This window comes from Siphateles boraxobius, unplaced genomic scaffold (genome assembly GCF_051911475.1).
Source record: "Siphateles boraxobius isolate OS27281-9 unplaced genomic scaffold, OSU_SipBor_1 48, whole genome shotgun sequence".
Taxonomy (NCBI): Eukaryota; Metazoa; Chordata; class Actinopteri; order Cypriniformes; family Leuciscidae; genus Siphateles; species Siphateles boraxobius.
Window position 1 is genome coordinate 11,745,826 of NW_027509119.1, and position 16,705 is coordinate 11,762,530.

Here is a 16,705-nt window from a genome sequence, read left to right on the forward strand (position 1 = left end):
TTCATTGTTTATAACACTAACCAAAAATGCTCACGAGTGATTTTCTTCATGTTTGTCACTGAAACAATTGTCTCCATGGTAACCAAGTACACTAAAGGTATGGGCAAATTGTTGCTGGTCCTGGAAATGATGTCACAATTTAAGGGAGAGTTGTAGTTTGTGTAAAAATAGATCAAAAATAGTTGAATAATTGAAATACTATATTAATTTAGCTCATTGTTTAGTCTTTTTCAAAATGTAATACTTATTTTATTATGAATTTCCATGTTTTAAGAATGCTAATCTGGATCTGGGACAAGGCTAAAACAATAAAATCCAAGTCATTTCAATAATAGCTTTTGAAAGTAATAATAGCTTTATTGTGCACCTCATTTAGCAAAAATCCACCCTTGGTACATTAAAGTGCCTGCTTTGGGACATTGCAGTATGTCCCGTTACTCGCAGATCGCGCTGATCTCTTTGTGTCCTCGGGCCTGTTGGGAATAAAATCCGCTTTTCGTACAGTGCACCGATCAACAGGCTGCTGGCGTGACGAACTACGAGAAAAGTTTTGCAAAAGAGAGCAAACGAAGTGCTGTAAACGGCATTTAAGAAAACGATATACGGGCGGCTTTAATATAAGAATAGATGATGCGCGCGCGACATTGTTTCATTCTAACAAAAGCGCGTTAGTTACAATGTAGCCTATCCACAACATGATTAAATCAAAGACAGGAGCGATATTCACAACCATTCATGGAGAAAAATGAGTTTTGAAGAGAATAACTTACAAGAGCAGTGGTATCTCGCTATGGGACGGAGTCTGTCCGGTTGTGTTGTGTTAAAGATGGGCGCTGTGTTTGAAACTGGAGCCGCCCCGCGCGCGCACGCGCGCGCGCACACACACACACACACACACTCCTGCGCCGCTCTGTGGCTGCCAAGACCACTGAACCCCTGTAATTACCACAAACATCTGAAGAAAATTGCACTAGAATGGGGGGATCAGACTTTTCCCCATCGCCATTCCTTATTCATTGAGCAATTCGCACTTTATTTCTCGCAATTGCAAATTTATATCGCGAGTTTATTTCTCGGAATTCTGAGGGGGGCGTCAGAATTGTGAAATATAAATATGCAATTGCGAGAAATAAAGTGTGAATTGCTCAATATGAACCAGGAATGTGGATCGGAAAAGTCAGAATTGAGATAAAAAGTAGCAATTACTTTTTATCACGTGGGGGAAACCGGATTCTATATAACCTAAAGTTGGTTTAGGAATATTTTTATTACATTAGTAAATATATTATTAATTGTGAAACCGGTGCTAGTTGTCACATGGAAATGTGTTCATGACAACAGCAGAACACTAACAGGAAGAGACCAACCTAATGCTTTCACATTCCACAGGGCCTCTCTCCTTCTCTTCAATTACTCAGGTCAACAAAAGTTCACTTTACGTTTATGTCATAGGTCCTAATATTCGGTGTGGGTTCGTGTTCATGTTTGGTATTGTCCTAGTGTGATTGGTAAAATAGTCTAATTTGGCTAAATTACATTGAATGCTTTATTTAGCAACATTTCTTTGTTTTGATTGTGGAAGATTGAAAAAAAAAAGTCCCAAACCCAGACGTGAAGGGAAATGTTAGTGGTATATCGTCACTTCAGCACTCATGTTGACGTCTGCTTGAACGTCTCAGTCACAAAAGTAGATCCCACTGTAAGTTTCAAAAAGGCAAAGTCCAGCCGGGCTCTTGCAATTCAATAGCATCAGCATTCAGCACAGTAATGACAGCACTCCTGACTTCCCATCCCTATATACTCTCTCCCGCACCCGCTATCTATCTATCTATCTATCTATCTATCTATCTATCTATCTATCTATCTATCTATCTATCTATCTATCTATCTATCTATCTATCTATCTATCTATCTCACCGGCAGCCCAGGCCCTAACCGACCGCAAAGACACCCCTCTCCCAAAAAGGTGAGTACCGCCATCCTGTTTCCTCTTACAATGTAACCGGAACCGAGCCCCCGTCTGTCGTCTTTTGTGCTCCATTTAACCCTTTTCCCACCCCCAGTGAAAACCTTTTTCTCAATCAGTCTCATTAATTAGTTGCTAAGACAATTGTAACGCAGTTTGTTGTTATGGAAAGAAAGAGGTGGGAACCTGCGAACATTCAACAAACTTTAATAAATAAATAAATACAAAACAAAAGTAAACTAAAAGACAGCAGCCCCTCACAGACGACTGCTGTCACAAATAATAAAACAAAACACAACATAAGCCAAGGCCTGTTCCTCTCCCGATCTCCACTTTTGTCGCTCCTTTTATGCTTCCGCTCCTCCGTGAGAGATACTCGCACCGTCCTCCCACGGCCCTCGGCCTCGTCCTGCTTGCCACATACCCCCATCGCCCCCCACAGGCTGGGGGGTACAACCGAGACTGTGCTCTACTCCCTACCCCCACCCCTCCTCCGGGGGGGGGAGGGGGAGGGGGGGGGGGCGGATACGGTGGACAGACAAGGTGAGAGAAAAGAAGACGGAAGCATAAAGAGTGACAGAGAAATTGTTGTTTTTCATGGAGAAAATAAATTGAAAAAATCTTGGTCTGGTTCCCACATGGGCGATCTTCTCTGCGGCGCCTGGCGGTGGCGCTGGATAGCCCTCGGTGGACGGCTCGACACTCCTCCGCCGCCTGGTGGACAGTGATGGCTCCTCCGGATACGGGCAGACGTCAGGAGTCCCCCGTTCCCTGCTCCTCCCCATCATGGCGGACGGCAGCAGGCTCCGGCCCACGGCGAAGACTCCTCCGCTTCCTCATAGATGGCAGCCGCCCCTCCAGCACCAAGGCGGCCGGTAGTGAGCTTGTCTGTCCCCCCGGCAACTCACTCCAGCGCACCGCCTCGAGCGTCCATGGCGACGGACTCTGCTCACCATGCTCAATGGCACCACGGATTCCCCACAGCGGCGAGGGCTCTTTGGCAGCACGTTCCTCCTTTCTCCCGGGTTTCGGTACCAGTGTAACGCAGTTCATTGTTATGGGAAGGAAGAGGCGGGAACCAGTGAACATTCAACAATCTTTAATAAATAAATAAACAAATACAAAACAAAAGTAAAAGACAGCAGCCCCTCACGGACACACTGCTGTCACATATAATAAAACAAAACACAACGTAAGACCAGGCATTTTCCCCTATCAATCTCCACTGTTGTCGTTCCTCCTTTTATGTATCCGCTCCTCCGTGAGAGATACGAGACCGGTGCGTCGCTCATCAGTAATCACGGCACCGTCCTCCCATGGCCCTCAACCTCGTCCTGCTCGCCACAACAATATTCCAAAACGCAATACACATTACACTATCCCTTCCCCCAATGCAACAGACACGTCCCCGAGTCATACTGAATCCATCTCATAGTCCCGTGTACACTAAGGTTGACGTTGCTCGCAACTTTTACTGATGTATCACCACCGTAGAGCCATCCTGCAGTCCGTCTGAGTCCTTTCGTTGTATATCCGGGTCCTGGACAGGCTGTTGTACAGGACCAGCAGCCACTGATGCTGACGCTTCCTTTGGTCCTTCCAAATTACGAGGGAGCACAGGTGCCCTTTGATTAACCCAACTAGCCCCCAAAGGGATATCCAACTGGCCGGCCACCCTCTGACCTGAGCACTGGTACTCAGCTCCCTCTTGCGGTAGGACCCAGGGTGCAGCTGTTTCTGAGAGAGAAGAAAGAGCATATGGTTTCAGTCTGATAAAATGTAACACTATTTCCACTATGCACTTATCTTTAGCATCTACCTCGGCCAGTCAGTAACCACTGGCAAGATCCAGGGTGGAAAATAGCTTTGCATTAGTCAAGCTATCCATGGCATCATCTATTAGAGGAAGGGGATAGGCATCTTTAGCTGTAACATCATTCAGCTTCCGGTAGTCTACGCAAAAGCGCAAAAGACCATCCTTCTTTTTTGTCACTGGGACAACCGGACCAGCCTATGGACTACATGATGGTGTTTTGACAAAGAGGAGGAAGGTTCCACCATCCCATCTATCTGTCCTGAAAGGAGCCCTTCTACTACCCCCGAAATAATAGATTCACTACGCGGCTGTACTATGGAGTTTATTAGAACAGTGACAGTCTTAGGCTGACAAGACTCATGACTGAACAGCTCCCTCAAATCAATGATTGCCCTATACTTCAGCAGAAAATCCACCCCCAACAAAATATCAAGGTTAGATATATCAGCTACCAGAAACTAATTTATTAACGCTAGGGTTTGCCAATGTCCTAGAATAAACATAGTACCCCCATTAGCTGCAGAAGCTTCCCCCATATAATCGAACCACAGACACTCATACTTCTAATTCCAGCCAAATTGACAGCCTCTTCTAAGGTGGATGGTTTTGCACTGCGAAGTTGGACACGCAAATCTCCACTCCCCACGTGTACTATAAAAGGGTCACGAGCAAATAGATCACGAGTAGTATTATTAATGGAGGGGTAAACTTTAGTAATCAAATGACGCAAAGCATTCCCAAATTCCCTCGCAGTTTCATTATGCAATCGCCGATGGGCAAAAAAAATGTCCCGGTTCCAATCATCACTATCACACGGCTCCAAATACCTCCCTAATGATGCTTTTAATACTACATAACTGCTTCGAGACTCAGTGGATAATCCACAATAAATGTTTCAAGCCCTACCAGATAACAGTAAGGATAGGAACTTCCACTTCAAGCTGTCATCCCAGCCTTAGCGGCCATTTCAAATTGTCCTATCCAATCTGACCAATCATGATGAAATCATAAAAACTGGTTGTGTTGTCACCATCCTGGACACTGAACCTTGACCTGTTAGCACCCTATCATTTAAAGAAGCTGATGGTGTGTTATCCCCTTCTGGGTCCAACATAATGGCCCCTAATGTCCAACTGCTGCCACCAGTGTAATATATTTTTCTTAATAGGCTGCTGCCACCACCTTTAACTATTTAAGCCAGTATGGTCTGGCACCAGAAGACAACATACCACCACAACTTCAATCAAAATATGTAGTTTTATTAACAGAGGGGACAGGACAGGCTAAACAAAGCTTGGAAAGCCATAGAACTACACAGAGCACCACATGAATTCACTTACTTGTTTCATTGGTGACAAACCCCAGAATCAATTACAGACAGATCATTTAAAACCTCAACCGCACGTGCAAAATGGTACCTATGGCTGTTCCTTAAACCCTCCCGATTTCAGTTCCACCCACACATACTATAACCATCTATTTTTAAGAAGCACAACTTTATTTAATATATCAGTTTAAAATAAAAACAGAAAAAGTCTTAAAAACCACTTAACTTGTGAGGGTGAGGGAACGCTGGCGCGCTTGGCTGCCGCTCCTTTCTTAAATTTGTTTTTTAAGCTATATTATTCTCCGCGCCTTTGCGGTTGCGATGTGGACGTACCATTTTATTTACTTTGGACTGCTGTTTTTAATTGTGTACTCCACCTGGATTAACCTGCAACGTCTCACGGAGAATTCCCTTACCGAGAATCAACGCAGTGCTTCGGCGGTGTACGTAGTGCACGAGGACTCTGTGATACTACGCTCACGGTGTGCATCGAGGATTCAACGCTGTGATCCGGCTGTGTACGCAGACTTACTGACTATGGCCCTGAGGTACTCTGCACGACAACTTCTGAGCTTAAAACGAAACTCTTATCGTTTAGTTAAAGACTCTTACGAACACTGTCGAGACGCTGGCTTGCTGCGTTCCAAACGATATATTCACCGGGGCTCGAGGTGCAGTTTTTCCGTCTCATCCTCTCCTAATGTTTTTGTCCCTGCATGCCGGCGTAAGAAAAACTATCTGCCTTACGTTGGTGCTGTTCACAGACATTTAATATCAGTTCCCCCTGTGGAGACTAAACTAATGTCGTCTCCTACTCAGAGCCTGGCCTATGCTGCATTATTTAATGCCCGCTCTGTGAATAACAAGGCACTTTTTTTATCGGATTTTATTTCGGATAGAAACCTGGACTTGCTGTTCTTAACTGAATCATGGCATAAAGAGAATGACGGACTTCTGTTTAACCAGATAACTCCTGCTGGTTTTGGAGTTTTAGATCTCCCGAGGTCATCTGGCAGAGGGGGTGGCATTATTGTGGTTTACAACCAGCAGTTCAATTTAAGCTCTGTGTCTGTTCCTCAGTTTTCATCATTTGAGTGCTTGGTTTTGAGTATTTCCGCTCCTACTTCTACAATCATTGCGACCGTCTACAAACCACCTAAGACTAAGCCACATGCAGTTTTTATGTCAGAATTTGCTGATTTTCTGTCAATGCTGTCCTTAAAGTTCCACAAAATTCTTATTGTCGGGGACTTCAACATTCATGTGGATCAAAGTGATTCAACGACGGCTAAGGAATTTTTATCGCTGCTTGACTGTTTCAATCTCTCGCAATTGGTAACTGGCCCGACTCATTGTAAAGGCCATACTTTGGATCTTGTGATTACAAATAGCTCATTTGTATCACAGTTATCATCTGTTGATATTGGATTATCTGATCATTCAGCTGTCTTTTTTAATTTGGTATTGCACAATTCATGTGTGCCTGCCACCCGAACGGTAACTTTTCGGAGGTGGAAGTCTATTGATCAGACAGTATTTTCGAATTCTGTTGTTTACACTTTCGGTGATCTGCACTTCACATCTTTGGAGGAGAAAGTCTCACAGCTGAATAACGCTCTTGCTGTTAATCTAGACACTTTTGCTCCCCTGAGGTCACGCAAGGTTACTTTTACTCGCACTGCTCCATGGTATAATGACAATCTGCGCACTAAGAAGGCGGCCTGTCGGAAAATGGAGCGAAAATGGCGTCTCACTGGCTTGCATGTTCATTATCTAGCCTGGAAGGATGTTCTAAGTGACTACGGAGCATTAATTGAGATTGAAAGATCTTTGTATTTCTCTCAGACTATTGAAAACAATCAAGAAAACCCAAGACATCTATATAAAACTATAAACAGACTCCGTCAAGTTAATGCTGCTACTACCACGCCTGCTTCTCAGCCGCTGTGTAATTCTTTTCTTCATTTCTTCAATTCAAAAATTGATAGTGTTCGTAAACAAATCTCTGTTTCATCTGTTTCTACTGTTTCATTCCATTGTCCACCTGGGTTCACTGGTACTTTTCTAACTAACTTTCCTCTTCTAGATACTGAGACTCTTACAAGGGAGGTATCAAGCATTAAAGCTTCCACTTGCTTGCTTGATCCTCTTCCCACATGCTTATTTAAATCTTGCTTTGGGGTCCTGTCTCCGGTGGTTCTCAGTATTATGAATGACTCTTTGCAGACTGGGGTTGTTCCAGCAGCATTAAAGATTGCTGCGGTAACTCCAGTACCAAAAAAAGAGAATGTTGCCCTGGATGATTTTAATAATTATCGTCCTATTTCAAACCTTCCGTTTCTGGCAAAAATACTTGAGTGTATTGTTGCCTCTCATTTGTGTAAACATCTCACAAGTAATAACCTCTTTGAACCACTTCAGACAGGATTCCGTAAATTTCATAGTACTGAGGCGGCTCTGGTTAAAGTCACCAATGATCTGTTGATGGCTTCTGACTCTGGTGCAACATCTATTCTCATTCTTTTAGATTTAAGAGCCGCTTTTGACACTGTTGATCATAGTCTAATGCTTACACGTCTTGAGAGAGTGTCTGGTGTGTCGGGGACAGCTTTGAAGTGGTTTCGGTCCTACTTTGCTGACCGTTCCCAGTTCATCTCAATGGGTGACCATAGGTCTGAGATTAGCCCGGTTCTCAATGGTGTTCCCCAGGGGTCAGTTCTGGGCCCTTTACTCTTTAACATCTATCTATCACCACTTGGCTATCTCTTGAGATCGCTCGGCCTCCATTATCATTTCTATGCCGACGATACGCAAATTTATATACACTCAAAACCAGATGAGCGCTCCAACGTTGATTTTCTTTCTGGTTGTATTACTGAAATAAAAACCTGGATGAGTAATAATTTCCTGTGTTTGAACAGTGATAAAACTGAAGTTATGCTCATTGGTTCTCGTCATCAAACCTCCAAAGTTGGTTCTCTGTCTTTTAATCTTGATGGCTCTGTTTTGGGTATCCAGAGCAAAATGAGGAACCTTGGAGTTATTTTTGATGCTAATCTTTCATTTGATTCTTTCATTCAGAGTACTGTTCAACATCTTTTTTCCATCTTAGAAACATCGCTAGATTGCGGCCTATGTTAACTTTTCCTGTAGCTGAAAAGCTGTTAAATTCCTTCGTCGTCTCTCGGATTGACTATTGTAACGCTCTTTTAGCCGGAGTTTCTAAATCTACACTACACAAGCTTCAACGTGTACAAAATTCTGCTGCTAGGATCTTAACTGGGTGCAGAATATGCAACCATATCACTCCGGTTTTGGAATCCTTGCATTGGCTCCCAGTTAGGTTCCGAGTCGATTTTAAGATTATGATGCCTTAAGAAGACCTTGCACGGCCTGGCTCCAAATTATCTATCTGAACTGTTGCTCCCCTACACTCCGAATCGCATATTGCGCTCCTCACAATCGAGCATGCTGGTGGTTCCTAAAATCGCTTAAAATCTATGGGTGACAGGGCTTTTTCCTTCTATGTACCTGTCCTTTGGAATTCTCTGCCTCTTGAACTTCGAGAAGCCCAGACTTATGCCACTTTTAAAGGTCAACTTAAGACATACTTTTTTAAACTTGCATTTACCTGTTGATGTGTTTTGCTTTTAACAATTGTTTATTGTGTGTACAGCGCTTTGAGAAGCTGCTTTTAAAGGCGCTTTATAAAATAAAGGATATTATTATTATTATTAACTTGCCCACGGCGACGTTGCCCCTCCCAATGCGGTGGGGGGTTCCACTCCATTCAGTGAAGGGAAATGTGAGCGGTGTGTCATCACTTCAGCATTTATGTTGACGTCTGAATGACAGTCTCAGTCACAAAAGTAGATCCCACCATAAATCCGTGTCAACAGGCGAAAGTCCAGCCGGGCTCTTGCACAGTCTTGTAATTCAATAGCATCAGCATTCAGCACAGTAGCGACGGCACTCCTAACTTCCCGTCCCTATATACTTTCTCCCCGCACCCTCTATCAATCTATCTTCGTTGCAGGCAGCCCTAACCAACCACGAACAACACCCGCCTCCCAAAAAGGGGAGTACCGCCGTCCTGTTTCCTCTTACAATGTAACCAGAACCAAGCCCCCGTCTGTCGTCTTTTGCGCACCATTTAAAACTTTTTCCAACCCCAGTCTCTCAGTACACAGCTCCTGCCCCGGTGTATCACATTTCTCAATCATTCTCATTAATTAGTTGCCAAGACAATATTCCAAAATGCAACACACATAACAATATGTTAGGCTTAAGTTTATAAATAAGCTGGTGTTTTCCAAACCAATGACAAAAATTGCATTTAGGAGATATAAGAATTCAAAAATTAAAGTCCCTCACGTCCACTAAAATGGATCACGGATTTTTATGACGTCACCACAGACTTCAGCATCTCATCAAAACTTCTGTATTGTCCCCACTACTTTTTAAAACAACTCGCGGAACGGATGTACCAATACAAAAATATAAAAAACATCTCCAGTTAACTAGCAAGGCATTCATTTATCTAGCCACCAGCGCAAACTGAGCAAGCCAAAACAAAATCCCGAATATCATGAGCCATAGCGGGCCACCAGAATCGTTGCTTGACCAAAAAACTGGTACGACTAACCCCAGGATGGCAAGCCACATTGGAACCATGACCCCATCTGATAACGTCGGACCTGACTCCCTCCGGCACGAATAACCGACTTGGTGGGCAACGCGTTGGGTTTGATGTTCTTGGAACCCGGCCGGTACGATAGCAAAAATTCAAAACGACCGAAAAAGTGCCCACCGAGCCTGCCTGGAGTTGAGTCATTTAGCCGATCTGATGTATTCGAGGTTCTTATGATCCTACCAGACGATAAAGGGTTCCCCCGCTCCCTCTAACCAGTGGCGCCATTCTTCCAATGCTAGCTTTACTGCCAACAGCTCTCTGTTATGAATATCATAATTACTTTCAGCCGACGATAAGCGATGGGAAAAAAAAACGCGCACTCGGTATCTTGTCGTCTGCCGGAGATCGCTGAGAAAGAACTGCACCTACCCCCACCTCTGATGCGTCGACCTCCACCAAGAACTGACGTGAAGGATCAGGGGCAACAAGAATGGGAGCTGAAACGAAGCGGCTCTTGAGGTTATTAAATGCTGCTTCAGCAGCATTAGACCACCTGAACGTCGTTCAGGTGGAGGTCAAGGCAGTCAGAGGAGCGGCTAATTGGCTGAAATCACGGTAAAAAATGGAGAATACCAGGAACCTCTGCAGGGCCTTGCAGGAATCTGGGATAGGCCAATCTACCACAGCTCTAACCTTGTCAGGATCCATGCGTACTCCGTCAGACGAAACAGTGTACCCCAAAAACGGAACTGACTGTGCATGAAACGCGCACTTCTCCGCCTTGACATAAAGCCCATTCTCGAGCAGCCTCTGGAGCACTCGTCTGACGTGTTGAACGTGTTCCTGGAGAGATGAAGAAAATATCAATATCTCATCCAGGTAGACATAAATGAACTGGTCGACCATATCTCTCAACACATAATTGACGAGTGCTTGGAAAACAGCGGGGGAGTTTGACAGGCCGAACGACATAACCAAATATCCAAAGTGTCCCCTGGGGGTATTAAACGCTGTTTTCCACTCATCCCCTCTTCTTATGCGAACCAAATGATAAGCGTTGCACAGATCTAATTTTGTGAAAATAGATGCTCCCTGCACCCACTCTTAAGCTGAAGACATCAACGGTAAAGGATAATTATTCTTTACCATGATGTTATTCAGCCCTTGGTAGTGAATACACGGTCGCAGAGAACTATCCTTCTTTCCCACGAAAAAAACCCTGCGTCAGCGGGAGATGAAGAAGAGCGGATGATCCCAGCTCTCAGGGAATCAGAAATATATTTCTCCATGACCTCCCTCTCTGGAGCAGAGAGCGAGTATAACCTGCCTCTAGGCGGAGACGTACCTGGTAGTAACTCTATAGCACAGTCATAGGTACGATGCGGAGGAAGAGAAGCAGCCCGGGACTTACTGAACACTTCCTTCAGATCGAGATACTCCTGCAGCACTCTAGACAGACTCACTGGCTCCTCCTGTAACACGGAACAAGAAACAGACGAACAAGCAGACACTAAACAAGAGGCATGACAATGCTTGTTTCAGATGGATACAGAATTCTGGCCCCATTCCACCTTGGGTTGGTGGCGATGCCCTAACACCACGGGTGCAAAAGGGGACTCCGTGATGAGAAATGTCGTTCTCTCAGTGTGGTTGCGAGACGCTGATCAAGGTGAGTGTAGTGGTGGTCTGGGAGATGCTGGGGAGTACCTGTCCATTCAGTGTGTTGACCGCAATGCGGTCAGTGAGTGGAACTGTGGGAATCTGGAGATGTCTGGCCAAAGCAACGTCCATGAGGTTTCCCTCCGCTCCCGAATCCACTAAGGCCTGGCAGGTGTATAACTCGGTGGCCCTTTGCAGTCTTACCGGGAGGAGGGTGGCAGAAGAGGGGTTGGTCGTCGTTAGCCCGCCCGACAGTAACCTCCGTTCTACTGTCGAGCTGGGTCTTTTACCGGGCACTCAGCAAGATAGTGCCCTGCCACGCCATAATACAGCCGAGCTCGACCAACCTGCATGGGTTCTTGATCGAATGAAGGGGTGACCGTGTTCGTTTCTCCGAGGCTGGGATATCCCGGGAATCCTGGAACTTGAGTGGGGTGCGAACGGCTCTCACAATGTTGTAGACGCGTAGTGCCAGTCCCACCAACTCGTCTAGCTTCTTGGGTAGTTCCACCATGTATATCTCCTTCTGAACACGGTCAGCCAACCCATGCAGGAACATGTCCCACTGCGCCTCCTCGTTCCAATTGCACTTGGCCGCCATGGTACGAAACTCGATGGAATAGAGACAGTCTGGTTACCCTGGCGGAGTTCAGCGAGTTTGCGAGCCGCCTAATGGCCCGCCACAGCCCGATCAATACTCGCTTCATCTCCTCACCGAGTGCTTGGAACGAGGAACAGCAGGGATGTTGGTTCTCCCACACCGCCGTTCCCCACAGAGCCGCACATCCAGACAACAATGTCATGACCATCGCCACTCTTGCCTGTTCTGTGGCGAAGGTAGTCGGCTGAAGGGAGAAGAAGATAGAACTCTTCGTCAAAAACGCTCGGCATAAGTTTGGCTCACCGGAATACCACTCTGGGGCGGGAATGCGCGGCTCAGGTTGGTGTCCGATGTTGGGTGGATCCTGGGGAACAGGCGGCGGGGTTGGCACAGTGGGCGATCTCAACTGTTGTAACTGACTGGTAAGCTCGGACACCTATTTTACCAGTGCCTGCACGGCCTGACCATCCTAGCGACACTGCGAGAAAGGAATTCCTGTAACTCCACTGCTTTTGCTGGATCCATAGATGGTCAGTTCGTTCTGTCCGCCTCGAGTAAGGCAATGGATACCAGTTGTGAATTAAGCAGTATTTATTTGACAAGTCACACGAAGGATCAGACAGTGGTGAGGGACTGATGCGGGCGAAAACACTGCCAACACAGGGACTGCAATGGGCGGCGGGAATCAGGCAGCATCCAGCGAGTATCCAAAGTCCAAATCACGGAAAATCACAGGAACAGCAAAACTGGAACGAGAAGGAGACACAGAGCACGCGGTCCACAGAATCCTCACAAACACAAACGAACTGACAAAGACAAGATGGAAACACACATCATAAATAGCCATCTATGATGAGAGACAGCTGGTGCTGATCCCCTCATCAGCACGCTGATGAGCCACGCCCACACTTAACACACACCAAACGCTGACATACTACAGCGGCGAGACAGTGAGTCCATGACAGTCCCATGGGACCGTGACAGTCCCATGGGATATTGTTGGGTGATATTGAGATATGTGACCATATTTTTTCTGATCATAATCCTATTATCTTTAATATGCCGCTAGCACCAAATACTATAAATATCCATAAAACTGCCCTTAAGGCGTGGAAAAGCACTGCTGATACCTCTGCCATTTTTTCTGCAGCGTTTAAGGAGTTTTCTCACTCTCCTGAACTTGCTTCACCAGAACTCAGCCCAGATGAACTACTGTATAATTTTAATTTTATCTGCGGTACAATCTTAGATGATGTCGCTCCAGTGAAAACAAATCATCAAAAAGCAATCCCTGAGCCATGGGTGAATAATACTACTCGGACTCTGAATCAGGCATGTAGAAGGGCCGAGAGGAAATGGAAAAAGGACAAACTACAGATCTCCTATGAGATGCTTAAAGACTCCCTTTTTAAGTATCAGAATGAGTTGAGTAGCCAAATCAGATTATTTCTCTACCCTTATAGACAAGAATCACAAAAACCCTAGAATCATTTTTAATGTTATAAATACTGTGCTGAACACTGTTGTATCTGTTTACCCAACTGATTCAGTGGCTATGTGTGAACGGTTCTGCCAGTTTTTTATAGAGAAGATAGCTGGAATAAGACACAATATTAAACTGACCACTGATGATCCGGCAGGGGCTTGCTCAGTAAGTTTACACCTATCTCAATAACTTTTTTTAAATGACATTGTGAAGCAGCTAAAACCTACAAGTTCACCATTAGATACTATCATGGCACGATTATTTAAACAAGTGTTTAATGAAATTGGTCTGACACTTTTAAGCTTTATAAACAAATGCCTTGAGTTAGGGGTTTTTCCTGAGTATTTGAAACATGCATCAGTGCAACCAGACTTAAGAGGCCAAACTTGGATTCCTCCGATTTATCAAATTTTCGACCTATTTCTAATCTCCCATTTTTAACAAAAAATTTATATAAAGTAGTACTGTGTCAGCTTCAAACATTTTTAGTCGACAACATTTTTTTTAATATATATTTCAATATGGCTTTAGAAAATTCCACTCTACTGAAACGGCAATTGTAAAAGTTCGGAATGACATTTTCTTGGCCACTGACTCTGGAGACTCAGTAGCACTGGTACTTCTGGACTTTAAGTGCTGCATTCGACATGGTAGACCATAATGTCTTGCTGTCTCGTTTAGAACACATAGTGTGCATCAGAGGCTCAGTCTTACACTGGTTCAAGTCCTATCTGACAAACAGGAGTTTTTTAACATTGGTAACCATTAGGGCTGTGAATCTTTGGGTAGGCAGCCAATCGATTCGATTCGATTCGAGAACGATTTTTGCAAATTCAGAAAGATTTGATTCAAAGCGATTCACAATAAAATTCGATGCGATTAGATTCAATTCTTCATTTTTTATATGCATTCGCAGGATTATTTAAATGCTTCCCAATGGGTCTTAGTCAGGGTGTGAATTACACAGCGGCCTTCGGGAGGTCAGAGAGTGGGGGAAAAAAAACCAACGACATTTTGTCTATTGTTAATGTTACTTCATTTTAGTTTTTAATGCATCTATTATTATAAAAAAAATTCCAAAGCCTATAAATTAGCATTTGTAGAAATGTAAGCCAAGATTTAAAAAGGCTTTAAAAGTATTGTTAGTTCATCATCCTAACTATTTTGTAGGATAGTGTTAATGGATACACAACCTTAAAGTGCGGTACATTAAACATCCTTCCATTGTGAGACTAAAACTACCTTGAACTTTCCCAACTAAAAACAAACTTTTCCTCATGGAATAGTAATTATTCTTCATGGAATACTCTTTGATCTCTTTATACTGAAAATTTTCCAAATGATTCTGAAAGAAAATGCGCCGCGCAAGTCTACTTGTGCTATAGACCTTATGTAGCCACGCCCCTTTTCAGCGCTGAGCTCGTTGTCTTTTGACTTCGGGTCTGTTTTTTCACAGCGATCTTGCGTAGTTATGAATGAACGGCTCGTTAACAAAATTTCCAAGGTCCATTTGTTAAGACATATGCTTTACAATGCTTATGATAAACATTACAAGGCTTATGATAACTTTCGTTAACTCTACAATAAGTAAATCAACTTCACCAGCTAATTACTCCTTGACAGCGATGTCATAGAAATATACAAAGCGAACGCAAAAACGGAAGTTCAAAGACAATATTCTAAAGATGGCGGCACCCTCGTTTCTCTGGTGCATAAGGTCTATAGCCTAACGATTGCGAATGCAGCTTTAATGTGCATTTGATTGATAGATAAACCACGGGCTCTTATTTCAGTGTAATTAATATTGTAGTTCAGCAGTTTCCTTCGTACATTCAGTTTAACGACATTAAGTTAAATTTCATTAATCATTCACGATCATCGGAAGCGTGTGCATAAACACCCATTATGGGTTTGCTCTTTCCATGTAATAAATGCGCACCCTTGAATAAGTGGGGTTTTACTTCAACTGCTCAGGACGGGTATGACCCATTTCCATGAGACTTATCTTATCTTGAAGAAAATAACGGCGACATTTCCACGAAACGAACGCGTTGTCTCATAGCAGTGCCCGCGCAATGAGATGACATTATCCATGCTTTATCAATGGCTTGAACGGTTTGACTCAAGCCTTGCTTTCTCAATAAAGAGCTGTCATCTGCTCATGAGAACATCAGTGGCTGTCCTGAGGAGTGCTCAAACATGGACTGCTCAAAAATCTGTAGATGAGAGCTATGGGACCGAGCGCGAGCGAAATTCAGTGAAAGATGGAGTGCAGCGAGTATCTGTGAAGGAGAGCTGTGAAGATGCAAAATGACGACGCACAACGCCTTATTAATTCGCGCATCTAGTCATTTAATGTTTATACATTTTAAAGCACTGAATCGCTATAGAATCGCAAATTATTCAATTCTTAGCATTTTAAATCGAATATTGACCGAAATAAACGATTCAAAATACATGTTTCAAGATCGATGCATATGCATCGTCAGGATTGGTAATCGATGCATCAAGAAAACGAATGAATAATTGCACCCCTAGTAACCATCGATCTTCCTCTGCAAAGTTGACGTGTGGAATTCCTCAGGGCTCCACTCTGGACCCTATGTTGTTTTCTTTATACATGCTTCCCCTTGGCACTATTTTTAGAAAATATGAATTGAATTATCATTGTTATGCAGACGACACACAAATATATTTTCCTCTTAAACATAAAAATAGTTTAGAACAGATGGCTGCCTGCCTTGAGGATGTTAAAGCATGGATGTCTTTGAATTTTCTAAGTAAGACTGAGGTTATGGTGTTTACATCTTCCAGTGTATATAACACAACAAATGTAAATCTTTGCGCCTTGGCACCTTATGTTTGGTATTGGATAGTGCCCTAAAGCTTGATAGACAGGCAAATCAAGTTGTGAAGGCAAGCTTCTACCAACTTCGAACCCTGGTTAAAATTAAGTCTTTCCTTTCATTCTCAAATTTTGAAAAAAGTTATACATAGTTTTATCACTATAAGGCTGGATTATTGCAATTAGCTCTATCTGGGGATCAGTCAATCATCCATTAACCGCCTTCAGTTAGTCCAGAATGCTGCTGCCAGAGTTCTGACAGGGAGTCGAAAACTGGAACATAAAAATTAACAACATTAATTTTAAAATTCTGCTATTAGTTTTTAAGTCATTAAATGGGCTTGCTCCGTTTTACCTTTCTGATCTGCTGAC

The 16,705-nt window shown here is 43.8% G+C and overlaps 1 protein-coding gene across 11 annotated transcripts in view; it reads right to left on the bottom strand.

The window, feature by feature from the left end:
* Positions 1 to 914, bottom strand: part of mpdz (multiple PDZ domain crumbs cell polarity complex component) — a 241,481-nt gene extending 240,567 nt beyond the window's left edge. For 9 of the 11 annotated variants that reach the window (XR_013194649.1, XM_077202011.1, XM_077202013.1 and 6 more), the window contains exon 1: positions 771 to 898. The gene's annotated coding sequence lies outside the window, so the exon portion shown is untranslated. Of the gene's footprint in view, positions 1 to 770 lie in introns of all 11 variants that reach the window. The other 2 variants (XM_077202012.1, XM_077202008.1) reach the window with 1 other exon arrangement.
* Between the last annotated feature and the right edge of the window lie 15,791 nt (positions 915 to 16,705).